This window comes from Eulemur rufifrons, chromosome 30 (genome assembly GCF_041146395.1).
Source record: "Eulemur rufifrons isolate Redbay chromosome 30, OSU_ERuf_1, whole genome shotgun sequence".
Classification (NCBI taxonomy): domain Eukaryota; kingdom Metazoa; phylum Chordata; class Mammalia; order Primates; family Lemuridae; genus Eulemur; species Eulemur rufifrons.
The window spans coordinates 88,232,147-88,252,531 of record NC_091012.1 but is presented as its reverse complement, the minus strand read 5'-3'; the positions used below and the strand labels follow the sequence as shown (position 1 = coordinate 88,252,531).

The window sequence follows — 20,385 nt, the reverse complement described above, 5'->3', positions numbered from 1 at the left end:
TGGAAAGCCCTGTTTTACAATTTGAGGTAACATATTCACAGCTTTCAGGGATTAGGATGTAGACATTGTGGGGGAGGCATTATTCAGCTTATCACAATTGATATTTCATTGTGTGTTTTCAAAAGTTTGAGATAAAAATTCACCCTTTTAAGCACTCAATGGTTTTTACTATATTCACAGTGTTGTGCAACCATCATCACTAATTCCAGAAATTTTTATCACCCCAATAAGAAACCCCATGCTAATTAGCAATCACTGCCTATTCCCTCCTCCCCTTTCCCAGCCCTAGGCAATCATTAATCTGCCTTCTGTCCTCACAGATTGCTTACTCATTTAATATAAATGGAGTCATATGATATGTGGTATTTTGTGTCTGGCTTCTTTCCTTTAACATAATGTGTTCAAGGTTCATTCATTTGTAGCATGCATCAGCACTTCCTTCATTTTTATGGCTGAATAATATTCCAATGTATAGATATATCACATATGGTGTATCCATTCATTAATTGATGGACAATTGAATTGTTTTCACTGTTTTGGCTATTATGAATAATGCTGTTATGAACATTGTATACAAATTTTTGTGTGGGGATATGTTTTAATTTCTCTTGGAATTTCATTTCTCTTGGAATTGCTGGGTCATATGGTACCTCTATGTTTAACTTTTTGAGGAACTGTTGAATTGTTTTCAAAGTGGCTGTATGGGCCAGGCGCGGTGGCTCACGCCTGTAATCCTAGCACTCTGGGAGGCCAAGGCGGGTGGATCGCTCAAGGTTAGGAGTTCGAGACCAGCCTGAGCAAGAGCGAGACCCCGTCTCTACTTAAAATAGAAAGAAATTATCTGGCCAACTAAAATATATATAGAAAAAATAGCCGGGCATGGTGGTGCATGTCTGTAGTCCCAGCTACTGGGGAGGCTGAGGTGGTAGGATCGCTTAAGCCCAGGAGTTTGAGGTTGCTGTAAGCTAGGCTGACGCCACGGCACTCACTCTAGTCCCGGCAGCAAAGCGAGACTCTGTCTCAAAAAAAAAAAAAAAAAAAAAACCAAAGTGGCTGTATGATTTTATATTCCCAACCAGCAATTTATGAAGGTTCTGATTTTCTGATTTTACACATCCTCACTAACACTTTTTATTGTATGTCTTTTTTATTATAGTCATTATAGTGGGTGGGAAATTGTACCTCATTGTGGCTTTGATTAGCATTTCCCTGATAATTAAAGATGTTGGGCATCTTTTCATGTGCTTTATTGGCCATTTGTGTATATTCTTTTGAGAAATAGCTATTCAAATTGTTTGCCTGTTTTTAAATTGGGTTACCTATCCTTTATCGTTGAGTTATTAGAGTTTCTTTATATATTCTAGATACAGTCCTTTATCAGATATATAATTTGTGAATATTTTCTACCATTATTTGGGTTGTTTTTTGTTTGTTTGTTTGTTTGTTTTAAAGGTTCTGAATCTCTGATTTATTAGACAGCATGGAAATAACAGGTTTAGGTTATATTACAGAAAGAGCTCAAATGCTCATAAACAGCAACTGGGCTTGCTTGGGGGTGGGAAGGGAAATTCTTCAGACTACTGCACAAGGACACAAAGATTTCTCATCCTAAACAAAGTATTAAAGGGTACACAAACAGGTTTCTTGTAAGAACAGAGAAGTACACATATTAAATAAGGTGTCCACAATGACTATAACACATCCCTTAAGGGATAAGCATGTATTTGTAGGAAGCAAAGAAAGCTCTCCATAGAGAAACCACTTTCAGGAGATGATTAGGTGGACTTGGGTTTTGTTTCTGCATCTGTCACTTGGCGAATGAAGATACCATGTTCAGGATGTTCTGTGTCATCTATTTCATACATATATGATGATGCTATTGCAAGCATAGTCCCATCATTACTGAAGGCAAGTGATGCGATGCTGGTGGGGTACAGATGGAACTGGCACAGTTGCTTTTTGTTAAATGGATTCCAAATATTTACAAATCCATCAGAACCACCTGTGACAAATGTATTGTGGATATTGTGAAAGCAAAAGGCATTGACTGGGAAAATCTGCTCAATATTACTTTCTTTAAGTCTGTGACATTTGAAGGCATATTTCTTTTTTGTACTTCAGGGCTTGGGTCCAAGTACTCAACTGCCACTCAGCCTTCAATAGAGCTTAATGCATAACCCTGCTTGTTTGGAAATGCTCGGATGCAGCGAATCTGATATTTCAGGCTAGGCTCCCTGCGCTGCTGCACGTAGCCCATGTTCCGTAAGTCCCACACCAACACTCTGCGGCCTGCTGTTCCCACAATTAGCCGATCTCCAGGCACTGAGAGGGTATACGCCTTTTCAGGCTGAGAGAAGGTCCCGGCATTACAAGGAGTTCTGGGATCCCACAATTTAACTGTTTGATCCCAACTTCCAGTAACCGTCACATTCACTTCCGGACAGTATTCAACACATCTGATAGGGGCACCATGGGTTCCAACAAGATTTTCTTGATCAGTGTTCAAATCATGCATTTTCAGTTGATGATCTAATCCCCCACTCCAGGTGTGTGTTGCATCATAGAACACGCAGTCCGGGACCGCACCGGTGTGCCGGTAGTTGAGCTGCATGGAGTTGGCCAGCACATTGTAGAGGTGCACGGACATGTCCCAGGAGGACACCAGCAGGAACTGGGAGGTGTTGGGGCTGAATTTCACTGAGGAGCTGCCATCCTCGGGTGGCTGCTTCAGCTTGAACTCGTTAGAACCAGTCATCTTGGGCACCCCTCAGAGGTAACTGTTCCGCCGCTCACAGCTGCTGCCACCTATCTGGGTTGTTTTTAAAATTTTCTTGATGATATCCTTTGAAGCACAAAATTTTTAAATTTTGATAAAGTTCAATTAATCCATTTTGTTGTTGTTGTTCCTTGTGCTTTTGGTTTCATGTCTAAGAAACCATTGTTAAACTCAAAGTGATAAAGATTTTCTCCTGTGCTTTCTTCTAAGGGCCTTATAGTTTTAGCTCTTACATTTAGGTCTTTGATCCACTTTGAGTTAATTTTTGTGTATGGTATGAGGAATGGCTCCAACTTCATTCTTTTGCATGTGGATATCTAGCTGTCCCAGCACATGTGTTTGTTGAGACATGTTTTTCCCTGTTGAATTGTCTTGGCCTTCTTGTCAGAAATCAACTGACCATATGTTTGAGGATTTATTTCTGGACATTCAGTTCTATTCCATTGGTCTATATATTTATTTTTATGCTGGTACCACACTGTCTCAATTGCTGCACTGTAGCTCTATAATAAGTTTTAAAATTGGGACATGTGAGTCCCCTAACTTTGTTCTTTTTTTCAAGATTGTTTTAACTATTCTGGATTCCTTGAATATCTGTATGTATTTTAGGATTAACTTGTTAATTCCTGCAGAAAAGCAAGCTGGAATTTTGATTGTTATTGTGTTGAATAAGTAGGTCAATTTGGGGATTATTGCCATCTTAGCAATATTTAAGTCTTTTTGATACAGGAAAATGAAATTTCTTTTCCTTTTATTTAGGTTTTCTTAATTTCTTTTAACAGTGTTTTGTAGTTTTCAATGTACAAGCTTTGCACTTCTTTTGTTAAATTTATTCCCAAGTATTTTTTGATGCTCTTGTAACAGGAAGTATGTTCTTAATTTCATTTCAGATTATTCATTGCTAACAAAGAAAAATACAATTGATTCGTATATATTGATCTTGTATTCTGCAATTCTGCAACCTTGCTAAACTCATTTATTATCCCTAGTAGTTTTGGGGATTTTTTGTGGGTTTTTATTGTTGTTTTTTAGAGATAGGGTCTTCCTCTGTTGCCCAGGCTGGAGTGCAATGATGTCATCATAGCTCACTGCAGCCCTAAACTCCTGGCCTCAAGCAATCTTCCTGCCTCAGCCTCCCAAGCAGATAGGACTACAGATGTGCAACACAACACCTGGATAAATAATTTTTAATTTTTTTTGTACAGATGAGGGTTTCACTATGTTGCCCAGGCTGGTCTTCAACTCCTGTCCTTAAGAGATTCTCCAGCTTCAGCCTCCCAAAGTGCTGGGATTACAGGCAGGAGCCACTGCACCAGGCCAGCTCTAGCCATTTTTTTGGAAGATTTTTAAGTATTTTCTTTATACAAGATCATTCCATCTGAAAATAGAGATAGTTTTACTTCTACCTTTTCAATTTGAATGTCTTTTATTTCATTTTCTTGCCTAATTGTTCTAGCTAGAATTTCCACTAAAAAATTGCATAGAAATGGTGAGAGAGACACCCTTGTCTTGTTCCTGACCTTGAGGGGATAGTTTTCAGTCTTTCAACATTAAGCATGATGATACCTGTGGGTTTTTTTGTAGATACTGTTTATCAGATTGAGGAAATTCCCTGCCATTTCTGATGAGTTGAGTGTTTTTATCATGAAAGGACATTTGATTTTGTCCAATGCTTTTCCATTTCTTTTGAGAGGTCATATGGTTTTTGTCCTTTATTTTATTAAGATGCATTACATTGATTTTCACATTTAAACCGATTTTGCATTCTTGAGATAAGTTCCACTTGGTCATGATATATAATCCTTTCTATATGTTGCTGGATTCAGATTGCTAAGGTGTTTTTTTTTTGAGATGGGGTCTCACTGTGCTGCCCAGGCTGGACTTGAACTCCTGGTCTCAAGTGATCCTCCTGCCTCACCCTCACAAGTAGCTGGGACTACAGGCATGTACCATGGCACCTGGCTCTGATTGCTAGTTTTTTTGTTGAGGATTTTTGTGTCTATATTCATAATAGATATTAAGACCAGTTAATTTTGTTTGGAGTCACTTTCTCTCAGGCTGAAGAACTTCTTTTAGTATGTCTTGTAAGGCAGGTCTGCGAGCAACACATTCTCTCAGTTTTTGCTTATTTGAGAATGTCTTTAATTTTGCCTTCATTTTTAAAGACAGCTTTTCTGGATATAACATTCTTGATTAGCAGGGAATTTTTCTTTCAGCACTTTGAATATATCATCCTACTACTTTCTGCTCTCCATGGTTTCTGGTGAGAAGTCAGTGGTTAATCTCACTGTAGTTCCCTTGTATGTGATGAGTCATTTTTCTTCTTGCTACTTTTGAGATTTTCTCTTTGTCTTTCAACATTTTTACTATGATATATCTTGGTGTGGATCTTTTTACATTTGTGTTACTTGCAGTTTGTTGAGCTTCACAGATGTGTAGATTAATGTTTCTCATCAAATTTCATAAAATTTCAGTCATTATTTATTTGAATTTTTTTTTCTCCTTTTCTCTATCCTCTCCTTCTGGTACTCCCTTTATTATATTTACTTAATATTGTCATACACATCTCTGAGATTATGTTCATATTTCTTCATTCTTTTTTCTCTCTGTTCTTAAGATTATGTAATTTCTAGCAATCTATCTTCAAGTTCACTGATTATTTTTTCTTCCAGTTCAAATCTACACTTTAGCCCCTATAGTGCATTTTCCATTTTAGTTATTGTGCTTTTCAACTCCAATATCTCATATATTTATTCAAAAACTAGACATTTTAGATAATATATTGCAGCAACTCTGAATACTGACTCTCCCCCATCCAGGGTTTCTTCTTGTTGTTTGCTTGTTTATTTGTTTAGTGATATGCATGAACTATTTTAGTGAGGTCTATTTCCCCTGCAAGTGTGCAGACTTTAGTGTTATTTCTCAGAGGGCACAGCTTTGGACATGTATGAAGTCACTCTAAGATGACAGTGGTTTTAGCAGGGCTCTCTTTGTCTCTTTACCTGATCTCTCTGTTATCTGCTTCTTGTGGTAACACACAGAGCTGTTAGGTACCACTAATTGCTGGCTAATTGCTCTACATTTTCTGACAGTGCCTAGAGGAATAAATTGCTCCTTAGTATAAGACAATTAAATTTGGGCCCCTTTGCAGAGGTAGTTTTTGTTGCTTGCCTTTGAATTTTGTTCTGATTCCAGGAGGGCTTTTCTTAGCTATCTCTTTCCATGGTTTTCTCTGGTAAACTGGCCTATAGTTTAGCTTGTTGTTCTCATGGAGCTACTAGCCTCTTCTTTATTGCTTACCACCAAAATCTCCATTGTTTCAAGAGCACAATTCGGCTTAAACTTCTCCACACTGTGTTCCAAATAAAGTCAGTTTCTTTGGGAAGATCTTCAGACCTTCCTGTTCTCACAGCTTACCTCTACCCCTGGACAAAAATAGAGCTGGGGTTGGGATCAGTGGCTTGCTTCTCTCAGAATGACACACCTCCTTTATAAGTAGTGTGTGTCTTGCCTCTTCAATGTGGAGGCTATCGCATGAGCTAGCTGGGGTGAAGGTGATTTGGGTCCAGTATTTTTGGCCTGCCATGCCTGGGTTAGAGTGTTCATCCTATGAGTTAAAGCTGGCTGGAGAAAGGGAGCCCCAATCCCCCTCAACTATTCGTGGTTGGAATACAGCTTCTGTAACATGAAGCTGTAGAGAATGAGAAATGATGGTTGCCTACCTCTCCTGGGGAGAAACCACCCACGTCTACTTGACTACCTACCCAGAGTGGAGTTTCTATCATTTAGCCTGAGACTCTCACTGTGTTTTTTTTTTACTAAGATTTAGAAGTTTTCTTGAATAAATATCTCCGTATTTGTTCTATGCCCCTGGGACAATTTCTGAAGATTTTAAATGATTATTTTTAAAAATAATTTTCACCAGTTATGGTTGTTTCTCTGGGGAAGGTGCCCATGCAACATTTCACATCTCTATTCTGGATGCAATTTCTCTGTTTAACACCTTACAAAATTGTCAGATTACTTTTCAGAGTGGCTGTACCATTTTACATTCCTATCATCAATATAGGAGAGATAAGTTTCTCTGCATCTTCGTCAGCATCTGACATTATCAATATTTTTATTTTAGCCATTCTATATATTTTTTCATCCAAAATAATGAAGCAATATTTTAGCCACTCTAATAGGTGTGTGATTGTCTTTATTTGCATTTCTCTGATGACTAATGATGTTGAGCACCTTCATGTGCTTTTTAGTCATTTGTACATCTTTTTGTTTATTTGTTTGTTTTGGTTTTTTTTTTTTTTTTTTTGAGACAGCGTCTCGCTTTGTTGCTCAGGCTAGAGTGAGTGCCGTGGAGTCAGCCTAGCTCACAGCAACCTCAAACTCCTGGGCTTAAGCGATCCTACCGCTTCAGCCTCCTGAGTAGCTGGGACTACAGGCATGTGCCACCATGCCCGGCTATTTTTTTCTATATATATTTTAGTTGGCCAGATAATTTCTTTCTATATTTAGTAGAGACGGGGTCTCGCTCTTGCTCAGGCTGGTCTCAAACTCCTGACCTTGAGCAATCCACCCGCCTCGGCCTCCCAGAGTGCTAGGATTACAGGCGTGAGCCACCGCGCCCGGCCCGTACATCTTTTTGTGATTTTAATTTGAATTTTCTTAATGGCCAGTGCTGTTTCTTTTTCTTTTTCTTTTTTTTTTTTTTTTTTTGACAGAGTCTTGCTCTATTGCCCAGGCTAGAGTGAGTGCCGTGGCGTCAGCCTAGCTCACAGCAACCTCAAACTCCTGGGCTTAAGCAATCCTTCTGCCTCAGCCTCCTGAGTAGCTGGGACTACAGGGATGTGCCACCATGCCTGGGTAATTTTTTTCTATATAAATTTTTAGCTGTCCAGATCATTTCTTTCTATTTTTTTTTTTTAAAGTTTCGAGGCTTTTTTTTTTCATCTTATTGTTATGGGGGATACAGAATTGCAGGTTACATACGTTGCCCATGTACCGCCTTTCCCTCCAAGTTAGAGCTCCAGGCGTGTCTTATCCCCAGATAGTGCGCGTTGCACCCATCATGTAGGTATATATCCCTCCCTTCCCCACCCCCCCTTCCCGAGTCACCACCTTCAAGCGTTACCATTCCCCAAACGGTGCGCAATGCACTCATTGTGTAGGTATATACCCATTCCCTCCCCCACCCCCCACCTCAGTCTGATATCCAACTGGTGTCGTTCCCAGATGTGTATTTAGGTGATGTTCAGGGAAACCAATTTTCTGGTGAGTACACGTGATGCTTGTTTTTCCATTCTTGGGATACTTCACTTAATATAATGGGTTCCAACTCTCTCAAGGAGAACCATAGAGATGTCATATCTTCATTATTTCTTATAGCTGAGTAATATTCCATGGTATACATATACCACAGCTTACTAATCCAATCATGTACTGATGGGCATTTGGGTTGTTTCCACATCTTTGCTATTGTGAACAAACAAAGAGAATTTCAGTCTACTACAAGTGTGGACCCTGCCTGTCTTCTGAAAGACCACAACACAGTGTCCTAACTCGCCAAAGCAGTCTTGGATCACTCCAATCCTCTAGGATTGGACCCATCAGAAGCAGTCCCCCAACTGAAATAGAAAAATCTCTAAACAATTCACAACAGTCTCCCCCTCTTGCCAAAGGAAGCAATATACCTAGACTGCTTCACAACCTAAGAATAGAGCACAAAGAGTGCTGTTAACCAGACTAAATCTATAAGAAAAGATCCAACGATAAATCTAGATGGGAAGGGCCCAGCGAAAAAACACAGGGAGCACAAAGAATCAAACAGAAAGTTCACCCCCAAAGAGAAATACCAGCTCTCAACCATTTGACACAAACCAGACTCAAAACACCAACATGTCACAGGAAGAATTCCAATTATGGATTATAAACAAGCTGAATAATATACAAGAATCAATGGATAATCAACACAAAGAAACCACAAAAAAAAAAATACAGGATTTGGAGGAAAAATTCACTAAAGAAATTGAAATATTGAAGAAAAACCAAACTGAACTCCTAGAAGTGAAAAATTCACTCAGAGAGCTACAAAACACTGTGGAAAGTCTCAAGAGCAGGGTAGATCAAATAGAGGAAAGAATCTCAGAAATTGAAGATAACTCTTTCCAACTAAATAAGTCAGTCACAGAGATAGATCAAAGAAGTAAGAGAAATGATCTGAGTCTTCAAGAAATGTGGGATTATGTGAAGAAACCTAACTTGAGAGTTATTGGCATTCCTGAGGGTGAAGAAGACAATAAGCAAGGGTTGGACAAGCTATTTGAAGACATAATCAAGGAAAATTTTCCAGGCCTTGCTAATACTCTAGACATACAGATTCAAGAAGCTCAAAGGACCCCTGAGAGATTCATAGCAAATAGGAAAACACCACGCCACGTAGTCATCAGGCTGACCAAAATATCCACTAAAGAGTCCCTTCTCCGAGCTGTAAGGAGAAAGAAACAAGTAACTTACAAAGGAAAACCCATCAGAATTACGCCAGATTTCTCAGCTGAAACCTTACAAGCAAGAAGAGGTTGGGGCTCCATTTTCACGCTTCTGAAACAGAATAATGCCCAGCCTAGAATCTTGTACCCAGCTAAGCTAAGTTTTCTATACGAAGGAGAAATTAAGACATTCTCAGATAAACAAAGGTTGAGGGAATTCACCAAGACAAGACCAGCCCTCTTTCTATTTTAAGTAGAGATGGGGTCTCGCTCTTGCTCAGGCTGGTCTCGAACTCCTGACCTCGAGCGATCCTTCTGCCTCGGCCTCCCAGAGTGCTAGGGTTAGGAGCGTGAGCCAACACGCTGGCCTGGGCAGTGCTGTTGAATATCTTTTCACGTGTTTGGTTGCCAACTGTTTATTCTTTGGTGAAATATCTATTCAAGTCTTTTGCCCATTTAAAAATATTGGGTTCTTTGTTTTTTACTATTGAGTTTAGAAAGTTCTTTATATATTCTGGATATGAGTCTTCTGTTGAATATGTGATTTGCAAATATTTTCTTTCAGTTGATTTTTGTTTGTTTTTCTAATTTTCCTAGGAAAGATCTATGATTTTTTTAAGAGATGGGTTCTCACTATGTGGCCCAGGTTGGTCTCAAGCTCCTGAGCTCAAGCAATCCTCTTGCCTCAGACTTCTGAGTAGGAGGAACTATAGGCGCACACCACCATGCCCGGCTTCTCAATTGATTATTGACACAAGTTACAAAATCAAGTCAATGGAGACTTGATAATCTTTTTAATAAATGGTGTTGGAACAACTGGCTATCTATTACTATATGGAGAAAAATGAACTATGACCTCTACCTCACACCATGCATGTGCAAAAATTATATATGTAGCAATATAAAGGAGTGAGCTGAAAGGAGATAGACTTTCAGAATGGTGGAGTGAGGAATTCAGGAAATGCTCTCTCCTTCCACTTCATTCCTTTTTCTTAAATGAATACTTGGGGGTCTTGCTATGTTGCCCAGGCTGGTGTCAAACTCATACCCTCAAATGATCATCCCACCTGAACCTCCTGAGTAGCTGAGATTACAAGCACAAGCTCATTCCTTTTTATTGCTGTATAGTATTCTATTGACTGTATATACCACAGGTTTTTTTTTTCTTTTTATTTCAGGATATTATGAGGGTACAAACATTTTGGTTACATTTTATGTCTTTGCCTCACCCAAGCAAGGATTAGAGGCATGCCCTTCCCCTCTACAATGCTCACCACGTCCATTAGTTGTGAGTTTACCCCCCCAACCCCCTAATCCCTGGAGAATATTACTACCGTGTGAGCACCATAGTGTTGATCAGTCAGTGCCAATTTGATGGCAAATACATGTGGAGCCTATTCTTCTGATCCTGTGATACCTCATTTTGGATAATGGGCTCAAGCTCTATCCAGGAAAATATAAGAGGTGCTAGATCACTTCCATTTCTTATAATTAATATTCCATTGTATACATATACTAAATTTTAATAATCCACTCATGAATTGATGGGCACTTGGGTTGTTTCCACATCCTTGCAATAGTGAATTGTGCTGCCATAAACATTTGGGTGCAGATGTCTTTATTATAGAATGTCTTTTGCTCTTTTGGGTAGATTCCTAATAGTGCTATTGCGGGATCAAATGGTATTTCTATTTTTAGCTCTTTGAGGTATCTCCAAATTCTTTTCCACAGAGGTTGGACTAATTTGCAGTCCCACCAGCAGTGTAAGAATGTTCCTGTCTCTCCACATCCTCGCCAGCATTTGTTGTTTTGGGATTTTTTGATAGAGGCCAATCTCACTGGGGTTAGGTGGTATCTCATTATGGTTTTGATTTGCATTTCTCTAATGATTAGAGATGTTGAGCATTTTTTATATGTTTGCTGGCCATTATTCTGTCTTCTTTTGAAAAGTTTCTGTTCATTTCCTTTGCCCATTTGTTGATGGGGTTGTCTGAGTATACCACAGTTTGTTTATGTCATGATGTGATAAAGCTGTTTTTAAGAGGCATAAATATGGATACACACAACAGCATGGATAAATCTCAAAACTTTTTATGAGTGAAAGAAGCCAGACATAAAACAGTAGATACTGTATCATTTCATTTACTGAAATCCTAAAAGAGACAAAACTAACTGATAGCGACAGAAACAGATCAGTGACTTCCTGGGGCTTGGGGTTTAGGGAAGGAGACTGACTGCCATGTTGCGTGAAGCAACTTTTTGGAGTGCTAGAAATGTTCTATGTGTTGATTGGGGATGTCAGTTACATGAGAATATACATATTTCAGTGCTTTTTGAACTGTAGACATAAAATAAAATTTATAATCTTGCCCTTTAATGATGAGAACCAGGGCTTCTTCATCTCCATTTGGTGAAAGACAAAAGCTCAGCTGAAGAATTCTTAGGCCATCCCAGGAACTCTGTCTTCTAGCAGTGTAGTGTAGGCTAACTGATTCTTTACCCATGGTAACAAGGACCTCCAAATTTAGATTGGGTGTTGTCCATTCTGGTATCAGCTAAAGGTGTAGTCTGCCTCCATGTTCATAAGAACAGATAATAGCAAACTCAACATTTTACTCCTAGATGTCAAAACTTTTTTTTGAATATGACTCAGTCTTGCTCTGTGATGGGAAACTATTGTTATTCCTATTTTACACCCTGACGTTATCAGGGCCCTGTACCCTACTAGTATCCGGGATCTTCCACCAACCTATTAAGGACTATGTTTTGCCCTTACAGCACTCAGGATGACTGAAAATACCTTTTTGCTAACCCAGCTACCTGTAGACAGGGCAATCCAGTCTGAGTAATACTAAGATAGAATCTAATAACTAGTTTTGTTTTTCAGAGAGTGTTTATCCTTTGAGATAGCAACTGATTGTTTTAGAAGGAGTAGAAAACAATTTATGGACAAGTTGAGCTAAAAATGTGAATTAAACATACTTTATATATATAACATATAAAAATATATCCAATAAGAATATATAATATATGCATTGTATATTATTAATATATGTAATATACATTATATATAATTTATCATTTGTTATGATGGGCAACACTCCTCATAATAGAATTTCCATATTGACCATTGTCCCCTGAGGGTTATGACTTTGATTTCTAAGACAAGATTGGAATTATAGGGAAAGGGAAGACTCAATCTCTGCCTCTGCCTCTCTCTGTCTCTGTCTTTGTCACTGTCTCTCTTAATTCAATCTTTTAAATTTATGGATTTTTTTCTTCTTTTTAAAACTTTTCCTCAATTATCAAATATATAAGTACACATTATAGAAAATTTGGCAAATATGGAAAAGTATACATAAAGAAAGAAATCACCCTTCATCTCTCCACCAAGAGGCCACAAGAAATAATAGCAACAATAGCAAAGAAAGACAACTCTATTTCCAGTTACTGAGAAATCAACTCTTTCTCTATCCATCTCTCATTGATTGATTACTCTGGTAATAAGAGGCTAATTTCATTTCCACCAGGATTTCATTCATGTGGGAGTTTTCAGAGAGAGACACACACACACACACACACACACTAAATGGTCATAAAAAAGAATGAACTAGGGAAGAAAAGGGTTCTATGGCAAGTTTTAACTAGAGACCACAAAATAATTTCTCAGTGATGGTGGTTCCAGGGACCAACCTCATTTCACCTCATTTCTAGTCTGTTACCTGATTATATCCTAATGGATGTGCCTAGACCTGCCAACCCTAATCCCATAAGACCTGTCAGGAACTAGGGTATGATTTTTGATGGTAATAATTTGGTATTATGGGTAAGGACTCAGGAGTAACGACATTTTTACTTAACTTCATTACCTTTTTCATGTAAGGTTCACAAAGAAGCTATACACACAAGGGACAAGGACAGATAGGGCCAATAGAAATTAAAATACCACTTTCTGTTAAGCAGAATTAGTGCCCAGTACACTGGTACAGGGTTCTCTGGTAAAGCTGGGTTTCAGCACATAACTTAGGTTCAAGATCCAAAAAGAGGTTCACCTTTTCTGCCAATTTCCAATCTTATCAGAAGCTGATCACTGAATTGATAAGAACACTAAGTACCTGAGCAATCAAATGAAAGAGGCAAGAAAGCAAGATGGCTGGGCACCCAGGAGGGTCTAGCTTAGTGTTTCAATCATTCCGAATGGCTACAGAAAAAGCCATCTAGAGTATGTGTCCTTTTAACCCATAGTGACCCTACCCAGCACACTAGTAAGCATGGCTCAAGGAATCTAAGCCATTCGCTTTACTAGGGCCTCCTTGAGGGAGGGAGGGAGTGTGAGGAAGCTGTAATCTTTTTATTTCATTATGACTTTGTGCTTAACAACCATTCTGAGAGAGGAAGTTGTACATATTGGTGGATAACCTCATAAGGACATGGAAAGTAAATGTTCATAATTCTCTTATAGATTTCTCCAGATGGATTTTAAGGTCACAAGTTTTGGACTCAGATAGCTGAGATGGAAAGGCTAGCCTCCTGTCTTCTTGTAGAATTTAATGTTTGTTGTGGTGGCCCCTCCAGTCTCTTAGTTCTTTCTAAGGGTCCCCTCTTTTGCTTCATTATCCATCCTGTATATTTAAAGTATCTTCATTTTCACTCCTGCATTCCTAACAATCTAATCTACTTCTTCTTGTGAGAAAGTATTCCATTTATAACAGGCATCTCTCCAAGTGAAATTCCTGGCTTAGCAGTCCTCATAGTCTCAATCTCATGCTCATCTCTGTATACCTGTGTGTGTCCTCAGTGAGATTTCAAGGGGTTTGCTCTGTGCCACAGTTACTGCTGTTGTTGCTGTCTACTATAGGTTACTTGGCCTAACAAAACTTGGCTTTTCAGGGAGATTTGTCCCTTCTCCTCACACAATTGACTCAGTAAGTTAAATACCCTCAAGAAATCCTTGAACCAAAGCTGTTTTTGTTGTTGATGCTTCCAAAGGCTGTTCTACCCAGCGAGCACCAATATATCCTTAGACATGTCCTTTTTCCCCAAACCTTGCCTTCTCTTGGGTTTTAAATTCTCTGGGTCTTTTGTAACTGTAGTGCAACATTCTTTTGGCTGTCTCTTTTTTTTCCCCCAGAATCAGTGGCATACGCCCCTAGTTTCATTTCCTTCTGTTTTTCCCTTATTTATTTCGTAAGGTCCCGTGTCTTCACTATCTGTGTAAGACTAACACTATTCGCTGGATCATAGTTTCTTTTGTCCTTTCTTTTCTTTTCTCTTTGTTTTGTGATCTTGACATATATTTTCCTAACATACTCCTTCAGGTTTTGCTTTATGGGATCCTTTCCATAGTAAGAGCTATGAAGAAAAGGAATTCTAGGACTACAGAAAGCATCCACTATTCAAATATTAGGTTATTAAGTATGAAATGTCCTATTTCCTTACATACTAAGTTTGACAGTTCATATCTCTGACATTTCACTTTGATATTTTTTGTTTTATTTTTATTGTGACGGTACATCCTTAGTCTTACAAATGCATGTTTTGGCTTGTGATTATCTGTCAATTTTTTTAGTGCAATTTTTGTGAAACCATGGCTAAGTCAAAAATTCGTGTTATTTTTGAATATGATTTCTGTCCTGGAACCAATGCAGCACAGACAGCTCAAAATATCAACAAAATGTTTGGGAAGAATGTGGCTAATGAATGCACAGTATGTCGATGGTTTGAGAAGTTCCATTTTGATGATTTTAATCTTGAAAATGAGCCATGTCAGCGACCTGAAACCAAAGTGGATAATGATGAGCTGAAAGCTGTAGTGGAAGTGAAACCATCTTAACCTATGTGTGACTTAGCAGCAAGGTTTAACGTTACTATTCCAACAATATTGGACCATTGAAACAAATAGGCAAGGTAAAGAAGCTGGAAGGATGTGTTCCACATGAATTCAATGAGCATCAGCAGAGAAATCATCTCAAAGCTTGCCTTTTTTTGCTGTCATGACATAAAGGTGAACTATTTCTATAGCGTATTATTACATCTGATAAAAAATGGATTCTTTTGGACAATTGCAAGCATTTGGCATAATGGTTGGATAAATATGAAGTGCCCAAACACAGCACAAAACTGACTATTCATCAAAAAAAGCTAATGGTGTGTGTTTGGTGGTACAGCGCTGGTATTATCCACTACAGCTTCATGAAACCTGGTCAATTGATTACAACGGATGTCTACTGCAACCAATTGGATAAAATTATGAGGATGCTTGCAATTAAGCAACCGAGATTGGTCAATAGTGACAGGCCAATCCTTTTACAAGACAACGTTCGACCACATATCACACAAACTCTGCTCAAACTACAGAGGCTGGACTTGGAAACTCTGTCATCCACCATATTCACCAGACCTTGCACCAACTGACTACCACTTCTTCCAGGCTTTGGACCACTTCTTGCAAGGAAAAATATTCAAGTCTCAACAAGCTGTGGAAAGCAAATTTCACGATTTCATCACCACTTGCTCTCTAGGCTTCTTCACTGCTGGCATAAACAAGCTACCTTTAAGATGGCAAAACTGTGTTGATAGTTTAGGCACATAGTTTAATTGTATTGCTTCTTGTTTGAGATATAATAAACTAAACTTCTGATTTAAAATTGAACATTTCATATTTAATGACCTAATAAAACCTGTTTGCCTACCTTCACATTCCTAAGTAGGATAATTTCTTCTAAGAGGTATTCCATTATTTAATCCAGACCAGACCCATATATATTGAAATCCTGCTTTAGAGAGTTTCATCTTCTCTCCCCTTCCCTTAGTGTCCTAACTCTCTGAATGCCCTTGAGTAGCTTCCTTTTTAGCCTAGACAATCCTGTTTCTCAAATGACAATTACTGTGTCATCTGAAATTCACTAAAGTGAAGTATCCCAAGAATGGAAAAATAAGCACCACATGTACTCACCATCAAATTGGTTTCACTGATCATCACCTAAGAGCACATTTAGGAATAACATTAATCAGGTGTCGGGCAGATGTGGCGGGGGCAGGGGATGGGTGTATACATACATAATAAGTGTGATGCGCACTGTCTAGGGGATGGACACGTTTGAAGCTCTGACTCGGGGGGGGGGGGGCGGGGGGACAAGGGCAATATACGTAACCTAAACTTTTGTACCCCCACAATATGCTGAAAAAAGAATGAAAAAAAAAAAAACAATACCTCACATATCCTATGCTGCTCATTGTGGTCTTCCTCTCTCTTGATTCTTTCCAAATGTTTTGTAATCAGTCATCAAGAGAAGGATTGAAACCTGCTTTTGTTATTGACATTTTGTCTGTAGTTTTCAGAGGGCACCTCAATAGTTTTCTGAATCTGTGTTCCTTTATAGGAAGGCATGGGTAATGGGAAGTTATTCCAGTTTATTCTTATATTTTTCCTTTTATTTTCCATTAAATCTCAGTCTGAGTTACCTTCTTGTACCTAATAACAGAAAATATACCCTATTATTATATCAAAACATCATGTCCTATGCCTTTACAATCTACTCTTAAATCAATCAATTTATCTTTCTATCTATCCATCCATCCACCTTGCTTTTAGGCCTGGGGCTATTTTGGGGGGTACATCCCTCCCTCTTTTCCCTTTCCCGTAGGCTGAGTTTGACCACTAAGATCTTAAGCCTTTTCTACCTTCATTTCCCAATAATCCCTTGATTTGCTTTCTGACATTTCTAAAGCTAAAACGGTCTCCTGGGCTGTGGTTCTCTGTTCATTTAAAACACTCTGTAGTTTCTCTGCCTGCTGCCAAGGTCCTTAAGCTGTTGCTGTGCCAACCAGATTCTCAAGGCCAAGGCATTACAGTCTTTTTTTAGTGCATTGTTTTTTTTGTTCTGATTTTGTTCCCTTTGGATTTTGTGGTACTTTATTTCATTAGGTTTTTTTCTGCCATTTCAATCCTAGAAGCAGCCATATTCTCCATGTATTCAGGGCTCTTATATTTCTTGATCTGGTTTCCAATAAAGCTCATCATCCTTTTGAGTCTTTGAAATCCATAACCAGGATCAGGGTCTACCTAAAGGAACAATCAGAACCAATTCAATAGTTTGTGGGCAAGGAAAGAGGGCCTTAGAAGCAAGGCATACAAGTCATACACTTCTCTAGGTGAGTCGCACTGTTACCCTCTTTGACAATGAATGTAGTTCAGAATAAGGTAAAGAGCAACATAATATAGGCAACTGGTACCAGCTACTAACACTTAAAGCACCAATCCTTACCTACCAAAGCTGAATCTGGAGCCATGACAGAGAAACAGAATGGAGGAAGGGTATGATATCAAGGAAAAAGCTATGATATCCCAATCATGCCACTGTGCTATACAGTAAGGATATGTCCAAAATATGTATATATAGAAGCTTTATTTATAATAGTCAAACACTAGAAACAACCCAAATGCCCATTAACAACAACAACAACAACAACAACACTAGATAAACAAATTGTGGTATTTTGTTATATGGAAAATGACTTAGGAAAATAAAAAAAAATAGATTAAACATTTGGGGCAATGTTTCATAGGTGCTGTTGTATACTTCATGTTGTATCATATCAGGAGGCACATAATAATGTTGGGCTGTCCCATTAATAGTGGTGCTAAGTTTAATCACTTTGCTAAGATTTCTCCATTGACAAAAGCATTTTTCCTTTGTAATCAGTAAATTATCAGGGGGCAGCAATACTTTGAGACGTTATGTGTGTGCTTTTCATGCATAAACAACAATTCTCACCCAATAATTTTAGCATCCATTGATGATCCTCACCTAAATCCATTATGACATTAGGTCTGCAAAATGAGGATTTAAATCTGTCATCCTTCTACATTTATTAGCTGCCATTCTTCTGTAAAGAAAAACTTTCCTTTTCAATTCTTTTCTTTTTTTTTTTTAACTTTTTTTTTTTTTTTTTTTTTTGGGAGACAGGGTCTCGCTCTGTTGCCCAGGCTAGAGTGCCGTGGCATCACCTTAGCTCACAGCAACCTCAAATTCCTGGGCTCAAGCAATCCTCCTGCCTCAGCCTCCTGAGTAGCTGGGACTACAGGCATGCACCACCACGCTCAGCTAATTTTTTATAGTTTTAGTTGCCTGGCTAATTTCTTTTTTATTTATTTATTTATTTTTTTTAGTAGAGACGGGATCTCACTCTTGCTCAGGCTGGTCTCTAACTCCTTACCTCAAACAATCCTCCCACCTTGGCCTCCCAGAGGGCTAGGATTACAGGCATGAGCCACCATGCCCAGCCCATTTTTTTTTTTTTTCTGAATGGAGTATTTTAGTGGTATCACTCTCAGGGACTTAGAAATGTACAAATGCTAGTACCATGCTATTCATGGTTTTATACCCTTTTAGTATAAGTTTTGGGGATCTAATATACAGTATGGTGACAATAGTTAATAACACTTTATTGTTTTTTTTTTTTTATTTTTATTTTTTTTTTTTTTTTTGAGACAGAGTCTCACTCTGTTGCCCGGGCTAGAGTGCCGTGGCATCAGCCTAGCTCACAGCAACCTCAAACTCCTGGGCTCAAGTGATCCTACTGCCTCAGCCTCCCAAGTAGCTGGGACTACAGGCATGCGCCACCATGCCCGGCTAATTTTTTCTATATATATTTTTAGCTGTCCATATAATTTCTTTCTATTTTTAGTAGAGATGGGGTCTCGCTCTTGCTCAGGCTGGTCTCGAACTCCTGAGCTCAAACGATCCGCCCACCTCGGCCTCCCAGAGTGCTAGGATTACAGGCGTGAGCCACCGCGCCCGGCCACACTTTATTGTTTACTTGAAATTTTCTAAGAGAATAGTAATAGATATTAATATTAATATTAAAGTGCCCTCACCACACATACACACACACACACACACACAGACACACACACTCACACACAATGGTAACTGTGGTGATGGGTAGGTTAATTAATTTGATTGGGTAAACATTTTACAATGTAGACATACATTGAATCATCAAGTAGTACATTTTGAATATATACAATTTTTATTTGTCAATTATGCCTCATTAAAGATGAAAAAATAAAATAAAGGAAAAAATAAAATAAATCTTGTTTTATGGAGATCTTTTTGTATAAATACATGTAGTACTGTCTGATTATTTTTAATGGTTGTGTAGTATTCTATAATATGAGGATACAAAATTTTATTTAACTAGATTCTTACAAATGGACATTTGTTTCCCATCTTTTGCCATTTGTTGACAATGATGCTACAAATATCTTTGTATATAACTTTTGTGAACACATTGGAATTTATCTTTAGGTATTACTAGGTCTCAGGATATGTCATTTAAAATTTAAAAAATATTACCAAACTAACCACCGTAAAGATTATGCTCTCAACAGCAATGCACAAAGTACCAGTTTCCCTGTACTCTTGTAATACAATTTGTTGTTATGTTTGAAAATCTTTGCAAATTTGAAAGGCTAATAAAAAAATCTATCTCCTGGTAGTTTATAATTACATTTATTCCATTATGAGATTGTGTACTTTTTCATCTGTATGAAAGCCATTTGTAGATATTAATACTTTACTATGAGTGTTAATTCAGATGTTTTGCCCATGTTTCACTATTTTTGTCATTTCCCTTACTATTTATAAAGGAAATTAGCTCTTTGTTATACGTGTTACAAATATTTTCTCAGTTTCTCTTTGTCTTTTGATTTCATTTATAGAATTTTCCCATGTAGGAAAAAATGATTATTTATTTGTGTTATTTTAATTAACAAATCATAATTGTATACATTTATGGGATACAATGTGATGTTTTGATATATATACACACACATAATATGGAATGATTAAATCAATCTAATTAACATATCCATCATCTCACTTATTTTTGTTCTGAAACATTTGAAATTTACTCTCTTAGCTATTTTGAAATATACAATACCTTATTATTAACTACAGTCACACTGGAATTGATTTGTTCTTCCATGCAATAGATCTCAAAAACATATTCCTCCCATCTAACTAAAATTTTGTACCCTTTACCATATGATCCAGCAATCCTACTTCTGGATATATATCCAAAAGAATTGAGGTCAGTATGTTGAAGACATTTGCACTC

General features: G+C 38.0%; 1 pseudogene; it reads right to left on the bottom strand.

Annotated features, from left to right (window-relative positions):
- Positions 1-1,775: 1,775 nt before the first annotated feature.
- On the bottom strand, positions 1,776-2,771 carry LOC138378574 (mitotic checkpoint protein BUB3 pseudogene; annotated as a pseudogene).
- Between the last annotated feature and the right edge of the window lie 17,614 nt (positions 2,772-20,385).